Genomic DNA, 17709 nt, shown 5'->3' with positions numbered 1-17709 from the left:
CCAGCAGCTATCCTAGAAAATCAAGAGGATTAGATAATACTTTGTCTTTACTGATCCTCCCAATTCCTTTAATTTTTATTTCTTTTTATTTTTAATTTCAATGTGTTTTGCTTATAACTATAATTTAAATACTGGTTTTTGTAAAAGTATAGAAGTTCTCTCTATTCTGGTTCTCTCTGGTCACAAATCCATTTCCTGGAAAAATACTTTGAAATCCTTTTTATTTGTTCATCATCTGATTCATGTTTTGAAATGTTCTCTTTTAAAAGCAAGTCAGCTTGATTTCAACAGCTATACTGATAACTGAAAGGTATATAGATTCATTAACCACATGGTATTGAAAGGAAATCTTAAAATCTCAGGTATTTAGGACAAATTTATTAAAATAAAAGTCAGTAACTATAACTTAACTTGCACTTCACCATCTACATATCTGTTTAAACCAAACTTGCTCAGTTTGAGATAAAATTCCAAAAGGATATCAAATAAATATACAACTCATCCAAAGAAATAAAACTCAAAAAAGTAATGGCCAAGGCTCACAACACCAACAAACGCATACCTGGAGGGAAATACATTAGTTACACCAGCATCAATTAGAATTATGCAGGTCAATTAATTGGCATTGGGAATAACAGCATAAACAATTTGCAAAAAGTCTCTGAACTGGCTGCAAGTCAGTGATGTGCTTTGGAACTTCCTACTTTACTTACATGACTTTCTGTCCCCAGCAAACAATGAGCAAATTAGCTTGTCCTGATTCTCGAGAACAGCCAGCAGCAGGGAGGGCATGAATACAAATACTTTAGAACTTCAGTTCTATGAACACTTTTAATGAGAACTCTTTTCTTTTTCTATCTTACCATTTTTTTCATGTCTAATATTGAAACCTTTTGAAAAACAGAAATGGTTTTTATGCAGGACACAGCTGTTCAGAAATGGACCTCAGTCATTGCTGGCTTCAGTGATCAAGTGAAACACATCTCTGCTACCAACTGAGCTGGTGACTGGATGTAAAGAAGTCTTCTTTTTGTTGTTCTGGTGTTATGTCCCAGCTCTGTAATACATAAAGAAGCAAGAGAGTTTAAAGTGTACCACATTGCTGGTTTAGTAGGACTTGCATGGTAGAGCAGAATTGCTAAAATGTCCCTCTGTTGCTACTTTTACAAGCTCTTGCTGTAGGGAGCAAGTGGAAACAGGGAAGGATGTAGAGGATAAGTGGAGGGGTCCAACAGGTGGTATGTGCCACCAGCACCACCCTAGAGCACCCATCTTGTCACACAGTTACAGGAGATACAAAAGAGCTTCAAAGAAATGGTGTCCCCACAGATTGCAGCAAAAAGCACAACACGGCTGCAGTGTAGGAAGGGGAATTTTAACTATGAGGTTCTTCTTGCCTTATCAAATGTGATAGTTGAAGTCATACAAGAGTCACCCAGACATGTCAAGCTCTCCAGAAGGCCCTGAGATACAAACAGGAATGACTTAGCAATTGTTGACCTGTTTTGTTTTTTTTTTTTTTTAAAGCAGAACATATGGCCTGTGAAGGCTTCTTCTTCCTTTGGATCTAGTCCAGCAGTCAGGCAGATGAGTTCAACCTTGCAATTAGGGCATCATTGCCAGAGAACAAGTGCTAAAGCTCCCCCTTTGCTGCTGCTACTGCCAGTCTCTTGGTCTGTCACACATGACCTGGCTGGGGAGCACAGGCTGTCCCTGTCCCACCCCTACAAGCTCCTCCAAGAACTCTGAGCCCCCTCTGAGCATCCAGAGAGTCAAAGCTCCCTACTCAGAAATCCACACTCGTTTGCATTCCTCACACTTGGTATTAATAATAAGCCACCCCAAGGGAATCAACCCAGCCTAAAATTCTTTAATACAAAAATCAAGTGGGATCATATATTTATTTCCACTGTGGTAAATTTTGTGGCTAACTGATACATTATTTCATATGGATTACGAGTTCAGGTTTGCTGTCCTTTCATGGATTATACAAATCAGCATAGACACACATACAAGTGACAACAGTAACCATAGCAGCATTAAAACTGCATCTGAAACAGTAAAGAATTGCTATTGTATAAGATATTAAAAAGTAAAGGGATCCCTTACTACAGTAATAAACTGTAATTTTATTCATCACCTATTGAAAATTATTTTTTACTGCTCAGAAATATTCCATCATTACAAGATTGTGATTCCAATCATGGAAGAATCTTTTCAAATTACAAAATTCTTCATTCAGGCCAGAATTTTATTTTCTTACATCCTGGAAAATATACTATAAATTTTCTTTACTCTTGAAATCAGTTGTCAATTAGTCCTGCTCAGTTAGTTTTCAGTTGGATGAGAAAAAAAATGCCTATTTTCTGGCAGGATAGAATTGAAAAACTGCAAGAATAAAAGTGTCTATTTACCTAACAATTCTAATAACTAGATTAGTTCTGTCAACTTTGACTTGAGCTAAGTGACAGATACTGTTTCATCTATACATGATTATCCAAGGGCACACTGGGGACACTAATTGATAAACAGGGAACAAATGTTAGTGGCTAACTCATATAACCAGACCCAGCAAGGAAAATTAGTTTCTTTAATGTTTCACTGAAGTTTATAAGAAATCAATAGCAAATACTTTACTTATGTAGGAACCCAATGTTGTAGACAATAGGGTTGGCTTGGGCTATAAATAAAATTAATACTTCAATATCTTTGGGTAAGTAATTTCATTACATATTTATACAGCATTAAATATAACAAAAAGTCCATCTAGATAAGATCTGCGGGTACTACAAAATATATGAATATATGAAAAACAAGAAATTAGAAACAAGCTACTACTCTCTAAGTACTTAATTTAAAATAATTTGTTTACTTGGTATAAACTGTGGGTTTCAGGTTTTTTTTTCATGGCATATCTTTAATATCTATTAACATAATTCTTATTTATAATTAAGAATCTTATTTTCTTTCAAGTTTCTCCCCTACAAATTGTGTTCCTATTTTTTCTTCATGGAACACATGTAAGTTCTATTAATAAGAGTTTAGCCTGTACATGAAGGGAAGGCAAAACCCTTTTATTTTGAACACTTAATTAAAGTTCTTTAAAGAGTTTCATATGTGTTATAATGTGCAAATTATTTTCATGCCTAACAACTCAAAAACTTGGAGGGAAATGATAGAAATTGTCATTCTGACCCTTAAGACTGTGCATACAGGTTCACAAACAGTCCAGATTCATGTAGCTACAAAATCAGGGCACAGAGATTGATGTAATTAATTTCTTGAGAGCTTTCCACATTTCATCAGTTCACCACTCATAACAGGTTCTCCAAACCACCAGTTATGCCTTATTTGGCTGTAATAGACAAGCTGTATTTGGGGCTCTGTGTTTTCAGCCTACATCAATGACTTACCAAACACATATTTCATGATGAACACCTTAATTTCTTCCTGGTAGAATGCTGGTAAGTGACACATAGCAGAGCTCTTAGCAACAGTGTGTGCATGCACACTGAGTGTTGTAGCAACCTACGACAAAAATAAAATTATAGTGGAAATAACTATGTAGGACTGAATGACACCCAGAGAGTAATTGAGAAGGGACATCTTGGTGATTCAGTGAGAGCTGAGCTGTGCTTTGTACATTGTTCTTGTGAGGCAAGAGTGGCTGCCATTCATCATTCTGAAATCAGGCTGGAAACCATTTATCTGACTACATCCTACCCTCTGCTACTGCCTCATCGTGGGGCTGGAAGGAGGCTCTGGAATGTTTGATGGTTTCTGGAGTTCTGGATTTTCTCCTTGCTGCTTTCATGCAAGGGACATTAAAGGATCTTCCCAAGCATCCTCTTAGATATACATCTGCCATGTGATCTATGCTCAGGAGTTCCCACACCTAGCTAGAGGAGTTGTAGAGCATCTATGGGCAGACAGGCTGTGTAGTCCTCTCTGTAGAAGAGAGCCTTGGATGGCCTTTAGCAGTTCATTAAAAATTACAACTCATTCCACATAATTCACAGGCAACATGGCTATTGTGAGATTTAGTGTCCAAAACTCTCCAGGCAGACCACTGCTAGCCTAGGAACTGAGGTAAAGCTGACCTGATAACAAAATATTTGATACCTGCATTCAGTCCCAGTGAGGCATTTTGAGAACTGCAGGGTGTGCGAGGAAAATCAAAGTGAGGATTCACTCAATCTGCAGACATGCATCATAGGCAGACATGATAAAGCCTCTCAGGGATGAAACAGATTCATTCTGCATAACTCCTGGAAGACTTAAGGAGTGGCTGATGGAGGCCCGAGAGAAGGCAAGAAAAGATGGCCATGTCCTAACATCATTGAAGAATAATGGGAGACTGCAGAAAACAACACAAGAATTAGGACTGCCCTATGGCTATGCACCACATCTGATCAAATTTTCTTCAGCTGTAGCTTTCCTCATTGTTGGTGTCACTTAGCAGATTTGGAAGCTATGGATTATAAAATCACACAGTAGTTGACTCCATTTCCACTTAGAAATGCCATGAAAAGCTATAATTTACTCTAACCTTGGGGGCTCCCTGTCCCCCTCCCTTACAAAGCAAAGGGTAAGCAGTCAAAAGGATCTCAGTCAGTAGGCTCAGCACATGAACATCCCACAGCACTATCTAATCAAATATTTGAGCATCATGCTCTTAAAATTTGCTCAGACTGTGAAGGACATTTGATATGTTTGTTAAATTGTTTGTATCTACTGCTGGCAATTTTTAGCTGTGGATTTACTCTAAAAACTTGACACTGAAGTGAAGTCACAGGAAATCTGGATGTTGACATTGGCAATAACAATACTCGTTCTAAAGTGGGAATAATAAGGATTATATATATCATTATTATTTGACCAAGTGTTGCTCACCTGAATTCCTATGTGTCTGTTCCAACAGGAAACCTTTTTCCCCCCTTGTAATATACCACCTAAGTTCCTCAGTTGAGACTCCAATTATTTATTTTCAGCTCTTTTTGAATCAGTAGTTAATCTAAAAGCAAATATGTCCTTTAATTTTGTTTCTGTGTGAGAGCTGGGAAGCTAAATGTTGACCAAATTTATAACTGCCAAAACTAACAACATTCTAAAACATTGACATAAGGGAAAGGAATAGGAAACCATTAGGACATATCCCTTAACCACAGTGCAAAGGACAGAGGAGAAAGATAAAGTGTTTGAATTGGAGAAAACGGGTTCAAGCTCATGTCCTCACAAGTGTACTGGCCCTATCTCTTCATGCAGGAAGGGTACATAAAAGGGATACATGAAGATTACAGCATCTGTGATAAAAGAATTTGCTAAAAAGATGCCCAAGATTGTCAGAAGTACTACTGTATTTTTTTCACTAAACTCTTAATGATACATATACAGTTGTCTCTGTAACTACTGCATTCATAAATTCATTTGCAAAATAAGGCCTTATTCTCTACAAATTAAATGCAGTCCAGTGGTATTTTTGATAAAAATTCCAGGCAGCCTGAAGGCTGCTGCACAGCCTATGCAGCCCTCACCCTGCAACATAATCTCAGTCTCTCTATAGCACTAGAGCCATCTTATCCTCTGGAAGCCAAGGGGAAAGCAAAGCTCTCCTCTTTCCCCACCATGCATACCATTTCCTCTAACAAGGACAGTGTCTCCTTTTGAAGTTTGATTTACAGGTGCTATAGAGCCATTGTGCTGACTGCATGTCAGTCTCCAAGGAAACAGGTAGCAGATATATTCTAGAAGCATCCCAAGAAGAAAAGAAGTGTTATCAAAAGTATTCTCAGTATAACCTCTGCTATGAGTAGAAGCAGAGTTCAAGGTCTTCTCTTGAATGGTTGAAGGATGCTGTGTTCAAATAAAAGGCTCCTAAGGAAATAATAGCAGGTCAAGCTGTGGATCTGGCAGTTGTGCAGTCTCCATTTCTGAAAGAGTTGGAGATTGAAAAATAATCTATTTAAAGTTTTAGAAAATCTTGATATATGCTATAAATCAGCCAAATTTTAGGTTGGCATCTCCTCTTCCTACTTAGCAATTTGTGTAATACATTGTCTTTTGCTGCAATTACACTTCTCAGCCCAATCCATACCCTCTTGCCCATCTGTATTTAAAAGTTGATGCTTAACCTCTGCCTAGATTTTTTCTCACTCATTTAGAAGACTGAAGCACAAGATATTGCATCTCAGCTGTCTCTGCAGCCCTCTGCTCCCAGCAGCCAAGCAGAGAGGTGCCCTATAGCCAGGACAGACAGTGTAGCAGCAAGACTCTGTTGTTGGAAAAGACACCACATCAAAGTGTGCACTTCCATGATCATTAAAAATTGTCCATAGCATTTTTTAAGTATGGACAGTAGAAGCAATGTCATGCTTGAATTTGAAATGCAGAAATAAATTCCACTCTAAATTCCCATCTGAATAAGGTGTGCTTACTTTTTTTTTTGTCTCAAACAAGTAAGTATTATTTTTACTTTGTGAGAGTTTTATCTAAGAAGAGCTGAACTAATCCAAATCTGAAGTTACTAAAGAATTTTGGGAACACATTAAATTATTGGTATTAATTAGCATGACATTTTAATTATTGTTGCTGTTGTACAGAAGAAACAAAGCTTCTCAACACTGAAGGTCATTTTCTCTATTTGAGGCACAGTTCAGTACAAGCAAACAAGAGACTACAGCAAACAAAGCAAGTAAAAAGAGAAAACAATTCCATGAATGATGGATAGTTTTGTTCCCAGCTTGGATCCAAGTGGACCATGCTAATTCCAATAATTTCCACAAAATAATTTAATTTCATTTTATTCAGAAGTTGCCATTTCCTAACCCTCTCTGCCCAAGTATGAATCTGAATAGACACAAACTTGCAAGAAAATATCTGAAGACTGAAGAAGGAAGATTTAGGCATTAGCAAAGTTCAAATATGATAGTAAATTAATGGCACTAACTAGGAGATGAAAAGAGTTAAAGAAATTTGTCAGAGAAAAAACAGTTAAAGTAATCAAACATAAGCATTGCTGGCAATTCTTTTAGCATTTTTCTACTACGAAATCAGGGAAAAAAAAAAAAAAAACAAAAAAAAGCATGTCATGGACTTAAGGTCTCATTTGCCCCTGTTGTACTGCTTATCTTCACCTTTCATAATTATGAATCCTTAGGATACATATAAGCAATAACTTCAGTCACTCTCATCAAGAAATGAAACTGTTGCAATATCACGTGGCCAATCTGTAATTTTCTGCAGTTATTCTATCAGACCCAGAAGTGAAACAACTCTAAGTTGGCACCATGGAACCAGACTTATCACTTTCTGTATACAGAAAAAGATCCTTTTTCCAAATAACAACCATGCATGCATTTTAACCTGGCTTACATTTTCTTCTCAGAATTGGCAGTAGGACAAAAAAGTATTGACAAGACAGTCCTGCCAATACTCGTTCCCAAATCACCTACCTTGCAGGACATCATCTGCAGTTACCATTGCATTATTCTCCCATTATGAAATATGATTTAACACGACATTGTGCAACACGAGAATGTTTTCAAATCCCTCTGCTATCCCTTTTGAATTTCTTATTGAATTTGTCCTGCATTTGCCATATCAATAGACCTTTGTTATTTGATGTTAAAGCATTTTAGGTAAACACAGATATATTTTTCTATTGATTTCTACATCCCACGTGAAAACCAAATTAAATTTAAAAGATTCTACCAAATGTTAGCACTTCATGTGATATTTTATGCTCAAAAACGTGCATCCAAAGTAGACAACAAAGACACACTGCCAGAGATAAAATAGAAAAAAAAAATTTAAAAGCTTTTTCATCATGATTTGCATCAGTTTTTCTCTTTTCCTTGGAAAACCTTTTGCAAGCAAAGAGACAGGTGATGAGAGTTTGATATTCATATACATAACAGCATCAATGTATAGCATTTTACTTGATAGAAAGAACAAGTCTGTCTCAGCACCAGAGCAAACAGAAAGGGAGTCAGACATGCTTGTTTAGAATCATGCCCAAGTGGGGAAAGCACAGAAGATCAGATATTCACAGGGCCTAATCTAGTACAATACAAAATACATTCTGAGAAATTGCCTATTCCTCCTCTATCTGAAAGGTGATCAAGCCTCCAAATACCAAAGGAATAAAAGAGCAATGTGCAAATTTACCAAACTCAAATTCTAAGATCTACAGTGAGGGAGACAAACAGGGAGCAGAAAGTAATTTTCATCATCTGGCAAGGATGCAGATTTATGTCAATACCTGAAAACATTCTCCTAACAGTTTCAAAAAATTAAGTATTAGTAGTAGTTTTCTCATTACAAGTCACTCAAAGTGAACGATCCAAGTCATCTAAAGAACAGAGCAACAATTAATTTTCAAAGAAACCACAAAAAGGTTATATGAAATTATCCTCATTAAGATCCATTAACATTTTAAAATACTCGATGGCTTTATGCAGAGAAGCACAAGAGATATGCTTTTCAAACTGTAGTGATGAAAACATAATGAGCAGATTTTTGTCTCCTGCTACCGTGTGTGATACAATACCGAGGGATAATGAGCACTCCTTCAGGCATTTGACCACCTGTAACAGAAAATTCTTTTCTATTCAAGTCTGAAAGATCTGAGAAAAACCCTACTCATTCTCTAGATGAGTTAGCTTCTACTTAAGATGTTTAGTTAACAACCCCAGTCCTTCTCCATGCCCTTATCAATTAAAGGAGAATAAATTTCTGTTGCAGTTCTGTTGTTAGTTCAAATAAGAAAGCCTTAATTCTTGACCATGTATTGACACAGCACTGATGCTGAAACTCAAGTGCAACTCAACTCTCATTGGATAACCTAATCAAATGCTTAGAATGCTTTTAAAGCTGTTGTATTGACCAGTGTATCTTGATTAATCATAAAATTTTAATTTTTTATTGTGGAATTCAAATGAAAGAATTATCTTTACAATTATAACAGTAATTATGCACAGCAGTCATAAAGTCAGGAGTATAAGATTATGGATAATTTGAGAATAATGTGAAACTATTCCAGGAGTTATGCTAGGCTTATTTTCTCTGTTTCAGATCAGGCTATTTACAGAACTAATCCTAATAATGGAAAGATGCATGTTACTGAAATAAATGAATTAATTACTTCTCTAGTCACTTTAATAGGAGGCAATGCTCTTTTTATTTTAATTGTACAACATACCAAACAATATGTCTAATACTTAAACAAAAGGGAAATAAAAATAAATCCAAGAAAAACTGGTGTGGTTGGTATGAGCATCTGCTGACTTTTATAAAGGCGCTTAGTTTTACTGACACTTCCCACTGCAGTTCCTAAAAATCTGACACACTAATTATTTAAGCTGAGACTATCACCATTTTGAATGTATTTATTTCCCTTTATTTACACAGATTACACATACTGACCAAAACAATATGCTAAGTGATAAAACTGGCTTCCAGAAAATAGATGTTAAGTTGCTGAATGTCTTTCATTTAGTACCAAGATTTTCAAAGGTTGGAAAAATGATCACAGTATTGAATTAATTTTGAAATCAGCTGTTTATACTCAAATCAACCACTATTAAAATCCTACCATTGCCTGCTACAAATATTAATAGTAAACAGAGTACCTGCTCACTAGCTTTGAGAAAGGCAGAGCAGGTGCACAGTCACTCCAACTGGACAATGTGACTTCTGCCACACCAAGTGTGACATTCAATTAAGTAGGATCAGAAGCACTCTCCCATTGGGAAACACACTTTCAGAAAACAGGATTCTCTTCTCCCTCTTCTCTCCCTCATCAAGACCATGTATGAAAATGTCTTCCTATTTCATGACAAAATCATTCAATCTGAATAGAAAAACTTCTAAAACCAAAAAAGCATGTAATACAAATGAAGGCTAAACCAAATTTGCTGCTCCATTTCCTTTTGTTTCTAAGCATTAACCTTCCCTCTTTCCAGTTCAGCCTAAAGCATCACCCTCATCCCCATTTCCTGAGAGGAAAATTGAGAGCCACCTTCACTATTCCAATTCTGTTGAAGAAATCTGGCTTTTCATTTTCTTCCCTCATGAACAAATGTATCAGTCAGTGATCAGCCAGGTTAGCAGATAGCAGACTGTAGTCAGAGGTACAATCCTCCAGGGGGCTCAGAAAATACACTTGTGCTGTAACCTCTCGCCCATGCCAGCAGGTACAGCCAATTTGATTTCCACAGATGAGCACAGAAAAGAAAGACTGATATCATCAGCACATAATGGCAACAGAAACAGGACAGTAATTGCCTTGTTTGCAATGGGAACCAATGTACTGACTGTTTAAGAAGCTCAGCTCACGAGTATGTGAGAAGTAGATTTCCCATTTCTTTCCATCTTTACCTCTTCACTGTCTGAATTTCTTGAAATGTAATTTGTACATATGTAGAGATTTTTGCATCTGTTGGGATTTTTTAAGTAAAAATTTGAAAACATTTCATTCATTGGCTGAAATCTGCTACTTCTTGACAGAAAATATCATATGACAAAAGCCAACTCCTATTTGAAAAGACATAGGAGTCAAATTTACAGTTTTACTATGTCTATGATGTAAGATTAGCACACAATGTTAAAACCTTTCAGATTAACTGAGCTTTAGAAGCTTTAGATCTCCTCGCAAACTTTTAAAGAAATTTAAAAGGATAAACTTAAGCATGTATAATGCTTTAGATTTCAAGTTCTTTCTTCAAAATCGCCATTTATAAGTGATTTAAGTAGACAATGTCCTGACTTTTAATTGTATCTTATTTCAGTATTTTTATAGTTATTTTCACTTTATATTTACTGTATATTTATCTTCATTTTTAATGCTGAAATGCATTTTACTACTCCCATTACCTACAAGAAAGAAAACCAGAAAAATAGAAACTGTCCTATAAGAACTTCAGCAATCTCTCAGTTTACAAACACTCACATCTTCAATTTTACACTTCATTAATGTACCAGGTGGTGTTAATGGGCCCCTCTGATGTGTGCACAGATCTTGCACGGTTGCCTTTATTCCCTGACCTACACATTTGCAACTGTGGCTCAAGAAACATCGAACACAAATGAAGTGCAACAAAGATTTAGTTCCCAGATCCCAGTTCACACTCACAGAAAAAGGAGTCAGCTCTAATCCTATCCAAGGAATTAGAGCTCTCCAACAATTTTTTGTTCAGGAAAGGGAGACTTTTGCTGGAATGAAATAAAATGCAGAAGTGGTTGGGAGAGCTGTGTGACACCTGAGGTTACCCGGGAAGTTGAATAACTGCAGTGGCTGATGGCCAGGGTACTCGTTGGGAGTTCTAGGGAGGACACAAGTCACAGAGCACAGGTCTCCCGCAGGCAAGGTAAGTGCCTCGGCTGCTCTCCTAGGCGTGGCTATGCCGCTTGCCTCTCTGCTGGTTTTATTATGCTGCCGGATGTTTAAGAGTTAAACAATGAAATAAATCTTCATACAAGTGATGCACTTCATTAGTTGCAAAAGCTTCAATAATCTACCCAGAAAAAAAATAGATACAGCTAGGAATGTACTGAATTGTTGATGACATGATTTTATCCTTTTTACAAGTATCAAAACCCAAATACTGTCTTTTGTTTATTTGCAAGGTATTTAAATTTGGGTTGCATTTTCTCTCTGTTATTAAATCTAACCAGATAATTAGATATAACTTTTTTGCAAATAAAGAAACTGAGGGAAAAGGCTTACCTATCCAGGATAAATAATCAGAGCTGCAAAAGAGTTATTAACACAGCATACCAATATGTCAATCCTACAGACTTTCATCTCTCAAAGAATATCCTTGTATAAGAAATGTATTTGAGACACGATATAATGATTTCCTTTCTACCAACAAACACCACATACTCTTTCTGCATCAGGCATGGAGCACACCTGCCATTTTCTTCAGATTAGCACATCATCATCCAAATTGCATCAATCCATCTGTTACTAAAATGTATGGTTATGTTATCAATATCACACATAAGAATCTATGCCCACAAATTCCTGCAATTCAAAATTATTCAATACCCATAAGAATATTAAGATATTAAGAATTATTTCAATGTGGCAGTCTTATCTACCTAATACTTCCCAGACCTCTCAGAAACAGGAACTAAGATCCATTCCACAGAGTAGCCAAATAAATGAAAAAAACTACGTATTTTTTCAACGTAAAACTGTAATTGCCATTTTCACATCCAAGATAGGTAATAATAAACAGTAAAAATGTTTGTAATAGCTGGAACAAAAACACCTTTTTAAGAGTACAAGTTCTTGCTGTAGACTGGTCTCATGAAACACTTAAAACTTGTATTTGGCAACAACCACCAAAGCAAAATTTAAAAAACCCTAACATTTTACACATGAAAAAAGCCTCAGTTTCTTTACACCTATATGCATCAGAATAGGCATAAATATATTTTAATGTTTCAATATATCCTTCCATTGTAATAAAACACCAAACATTTGTCGCAGCCACTACATACGAACCACATCTTTTAATAGTTGTGTACAATACTTATGCCCAGAAGGTAGAAAAAAGAAGGCAAAAACCCCCACTTCACATTTACAATATGCATTCAAACATGTCTAGCTCTACTCAGAGAAATCTCCTCATAATGGTATTGATACACAGATGGAGAACTTCAGTGTGAATAAATGGAGGAATGCACTGGGGGAATGTGACATTTTCCAATTGCATATAAATTGCTAGATAGGAAAGAAGATTTTTTTTTTTCCCCCTGTAAGGAAGACATAATTATATGAGATCATTGGTAAATATTCTGGGTCTGACCTCTTTCTAGCAAAAGGTACTAGAATTAAGCCCAGGCTTATAAGAGGTGACTAAACAGTACTGTCCAAGGTAGACTTTTCTTTTTCAGTTTTTTTTCTCATTGTTTTATCTGGTTGTGTTTGACAGCTTGGTGCAGATCCTGGCTGCACAAGTATTCAACACCATTTTGGATGCTCTAAGATTAGATGTGCTGCCTCCTGCTCCTTCCCAAGGGGCAGAGGATTGTCTGTGTCCTGGGATGTATTTGCCACCCTCTGCAGGTGACCTGATGCCCAAGCCATCCAACAAGGTGCTTGCCTGGAGGAGTGAGGAAGTGACTCATACTCTGGAGGGGTGACTTGTGGAAACCAACCCCTGCCTTCAGGAGTGACCCCTTGTAGGCAGCTGCCATAAGCTCAGGACAGCCTGACCTCTACCTCCAGGTGTCCTGGGAAGTGCAACTCAGTGGAAAGGCTGACATTTCTCTCACTCTGTTTCTCCACAGCTTGTTTTGCAATTTTTAAAGAATTAGTTATTAATAATTTGTAATATATGTTTTGTATTAAAAAAAAAAAAAAAAGTTTAAGTCTTCTTAATTTAAAATTACTGGAAATAACAGCCTAGGAAATTTGCTTCAATTGAATAACCAAGGATGTCTGAGATAGTGTCCAAGAAGTGACTTTCTGCAGTCTATAATCCTCATTTGGATAAAATCTCCCCATTTCAAATGTTTATTTGGTGTTTTGAAATGAGAATGTTATAAATTTTAGTAAAATATGAGTTGGTGAAGAAATACAGGGCTACTTTTCCTTCCTCAGCATGTCTCAGTCATCAACTGCTGAGGTTTTGGCTTTTAAACTTTAGAATATAAAGCATCAGTATGGTAAGGCTTCTGGTTCCCTGCTGAAGTGTACTCCCTGCTTTCCAGAAAATCATTAGATGCCATTGTAGCTCACTCTATTATTGTAGGATTTTGCTGTCAACTGGGTAGGAAAAAAGGAAGTGAAAAAGCTCAGAGCCACCTCTTGTTTCTCTAATTTTCATCAGTTGATCCCTGGTACCAAAGGCTTCTGACTGAATGAATCTGAGATCTACAGAGCCAGTAAATTCCAAATGTATGCCCCATTTTTAATAGTTTAATGAAATGCATAACTTCTGCACTGTTGCAATAAACACTTAATGTACAGCTACTTTCTAAGGCTCCTGTTGTTAGGGATGATTACAACAGAAGGATTAAAGGAGATGACATTTGAAATGCTCTAGTAGTCCCTCACCTAGTCCACACCTTACACTAAAGGACAGATGCAGCTACAAACCAGGTGTAAGAGTCATAGTTTTGTGACTTTCTGTCTACACACTGGCTATCTGCTCTGCTGGCCTTTGTGTCACACACTCCAAAATCAAATCAAGGCACTGCTTTGACCACAAGCCCCAGCAGGTTTGTGGCACATTATCTGAGTCCTCTAATGCTGATTCATGGTCAGTGTGCTTCATTTGCTGCCTGGATGTATCCTCAGACAGACGGTAAGGGAGGAGTGAGATCTACTTTATGCTAGGCTGCATTTTGCTGTGAGAGAAATCCCAGTGAAATGGGAGCAATAAGAGATTATGAATGCCAGGTTTGATGGATGGACCCTTGAGAAGAAGAAAAGGCATCAACACCTGTGCCATGGAGAAGATATCCATAGCACTCTAATCCAAATGTCCACATACAGGTCCTTTATAAAGCTTTGGAGGAGTAAGTATTTAATTAACAAGTCGTTAAAAGGTTTTGCTAGCTGTTTTAGAAGTGTAATGAGCTGAAACAAAATCATCCAATAAGCAATAAAAACAAACCTTAAGTATATAGAGAGAAATATTTAAAGACAAAGGTTAAAACCAACAGTTCAGTCACTACTTATAATAAAACTAGAATTGAAATGAAGTTAAAATTGTACACAAAAAAAATGTCTGACGTGTGGATTTAGTAGCACTGAGAATTATGGTTTGGGCATGTAAGGAAGGCAGAGAAGAGAAAAGGGATGAAAGGTAACCATGAACATCAAAGACTATGACCTGTGATTAAAAGAAGCTTTAAAGCTAACAGACAAATGTGACTTGTTAGGGTAATAACAGATCAAATTTTTCTTACACCTGCACATTTATAAAGACTTCCTACAGCACAGCAATGTCATCTTAAAACCTCATGTTTCATGTCCCAAGCAATCTGCTTTAAAGCCCTAAGAACAGCTTTAATGAAGAGCAGTCTTTCAAAAGAAAGAATAAAATACATATTTTACAGCTTCCATAAAGTCATTGTGCTATAGTTTTTCTTGATGCAAATTGTAAAGTTTAGGTATCCACCTGAAATGCACCAAAAGTCAATGAAAGCTGCTTATTCAGACAGAAAGCCAAAGAGCACATCAACATTAGACACGCTTAAAAAAATAATAAATTTATATGTATCTTAAATTATTAATGGCCCACATCGTAGTGAATACAATCACTTTCCTGTTTCTTTACCATCTCCTCTCTCCTGTTGCACTGTGTTTTTCCACATTACTCTGTTCCATGAAGCTGGAATCATCTGCATTATACATATGCATGCAATGCCTTCCTTCTGTTTTTCAATAATGCTCCTTTCAGTGGAGCCTTGAGCGTGCTGGTTTTGGCTGCAATAGAGTCAGTTTGCCTCACAGTAGTGGCTATGGGACTACTTTAGATTTGTGCTGAACACAGTGGTGATGATCTAAGAGATGTTTTCGTTATTGCTGAGCAGACCTTGTGAGGCTGCAAGGCCTTTTCTGCCTCTTGCAGCCCCAGCAGTGAGGAGGCTGGGGAATGCAAGGGGCTGGGAGGGGGCACAACCAGGACAGCTGGCCCCAGGGATGTGCCACACTACATGGAGCCAGGCTCAGCACAGAAAGGCTTTTACCTTCCCAAGCAGCCCTTACCCTGATGGAGCCCTGCTTTCCTGGGCATGCCTGAACACCTGCTAGCTCCTTGTTTTGCTTTACCTGTTACACTGTCTTTATCTCAACCCATGAGTTTTCTCACTTCTACTATTTCTACAAGACTACAGTGACTCCTTCTTATCATGAGAAGTTACTCTGTTATTTTGTTTTTAATAAATGTCTTTAAATATTTATTCAAAGTGGCTTAAAAAAATCTGCAACAAACATTTTAATCAAAGACTGTGAGTTAACATTGTTTTCTATATCACATTTTTGAATGTGCAATTTTTGAATATGCAAATTTATAACTCATTTTGTAGCAGTGCTAGTGATGTAATTAATGAATTACATCTCTCTGGAGAAAAAGCAATACACAAAGCATAAAACCTAAGTAAAGGCCTTAAGCAGATAATTGAAGGGTCTTTATTTTTCTGTGTACATGAAATTTACCTGATGCTAAATACAGACTCTAAGTCTGTTTGCAATGGAGCCTAAAGAATCAGCAGAGCCTGTCACCACCAGATGTGCTGCTTTAGAGGCCAACAGAGCCCCTAGAAGCCCATGGAGTTCCCTCCTTACATGATCTGTGTCCAGTATTTTGCCACATTATTCTCTGAGCACACATGGAACCGAGCACAAGATTATTGCCTCTGCTGTGCCTGTGGCTTCATTCTCCTTCAGCTCATCAGCCTGCAGAGTTCCAGAGCTTCAGATAAGACATTTGAAGGTTTCCCCTCCTTTATACAAGAGCAGATACCTGCTACAGAGTTCCCTCATTTCCATTTCATGCTACACCAAATTGGCTGCCACAAACAGCACATAGTACGGTGTGGGGACAATGTTACTCTTTCAATCTTATGGTGACAGCGACTTGTAAGAAAAAAACACAAGAAACATTATAGATAAGACAGCTCTGTTCATGGTCCTTAAGGCACTTCAGGACAAAACATTAAAAATAAAGTTCTAAAGATCAAAAATTATAAGAGATTATGAAATTGCTGCACCAAGGGAGGTGAAAGTTTGAAAGTTTTTCTTCTTTCTTTGTGTGAAGTCAGTACATGGAAATTCCATGTCTGCAGATTAATTTTTTAAGAATTTCCTTTTAATCTCATAGTACTATCTTTAACAAGTAGTCTTACTAGAGCTTTGCTGCTTTTTCCTTCTGCTTACAGCATTAATTTTTTTTACAGAAGTAATTTTTAACTTTCCTTCAGAAAATATTTTCTCCCTGTCAATTGCATTTTCATCCAATGAAAGTGCTAAAAATCAAGTTTAGATTTGAGGCTGCTGACAACTGGGAAAAAAATTCTATTTTAGGACACCTGCCAATGTAGGAGAAGATAATAAAACTTGAATTGTCCATTCTTATTCTCTCCAAATTCCATAGGTTAGGCTGAGGCACAGAATGAATTACAATAGAACAATTAAACCCTTCTATTTAAGTCCCCAAAGAAGAGACACTAGACCTATTGCCATAATATTTGCAGATGAATAGTACAATAATTCCTACCAAAAACCTCCCATCTCTTGGTATCTCAGGGAATATCTCTTTGCCAGCTCACTAGACCTAGACCTTTAATGCCATTTCACTACTGGCTGATGTTCAGTCATTTAGCACAGGAAGATGAACAAACCTATTGCAAACCTGCCACGTGTGCTGTGTCTCTTCAGCTGTACAGTTTCATCCATCAGCTCAAATTTAAAATCTGCAGACTGCTTTCAGTACAATAATCAAGAAACTGAAGGCAAAATATAAAAAGCATCATCTCATGCCACTACTGTTTCACAATATCCAGAAGAATAAAACTCTACTTAAGAGAGATCTGTCAATTTTCAAAATACATTGTTTAGAGAAGGTGCAGGAACAGCAGCAGAACTGGCTGTAGCACCACAAAGCAGAACTGCCAGCCCTGCTTAGCTGCACTTCAGAGCATCCTCAGGAACCAAGACAAAGAGCTCTCCAGCTATCTCAGGATGCCCTC

At 37.1% G+C, this 17709-nt stretch overlaps 1 long non-coding RNA gene across 1 annotated transcript in view; it reads right to left on the bottom strand.

The window, feature by feature from the left end:
* Nucleotides 1-358: 358 nt before the first annotated feature.
* LOC118689278 (uncharacterized) overlaps nt 359-17709 on the bottom strand; it is a 157345-nt gene continuing 139994 nt past the window's right edge. The window contains exons 10-11 of the long non-coding RNA XR_004980593.2: nt 3414-3528; nt 359-1057 (exon numbers count right to left, since the gene is read on the bottom strand). This is a non-coding gene — a long non-coding RNA (uncharacterized LOC118689278). The remainder of the gene's footprint in view (nt 1058-3413; nt 3529-17709) is intronic.

This window comes from Molothrus ater, chromosome 9, assembly GCF_012460135.2.
Source record: "Molothrus ater isolate BHLD 08-10-18 breed brown headed cowbird chromosome 9, BPBGC_Mater_1.1, whole genome shotgun sequence".
Classification (NCBI taxonomy): domain Eukaryota; kingdom Metazoa; phylum Chordata; class Aves; order Passeriformes; family Icteridae; genus Molothrus; species Molothrus ater.
The sequence above is the reverse complement of the archived record's forward strand: the minus strand, read 5'-3'. Positions and strand labels throughout refer to the sequence as shown.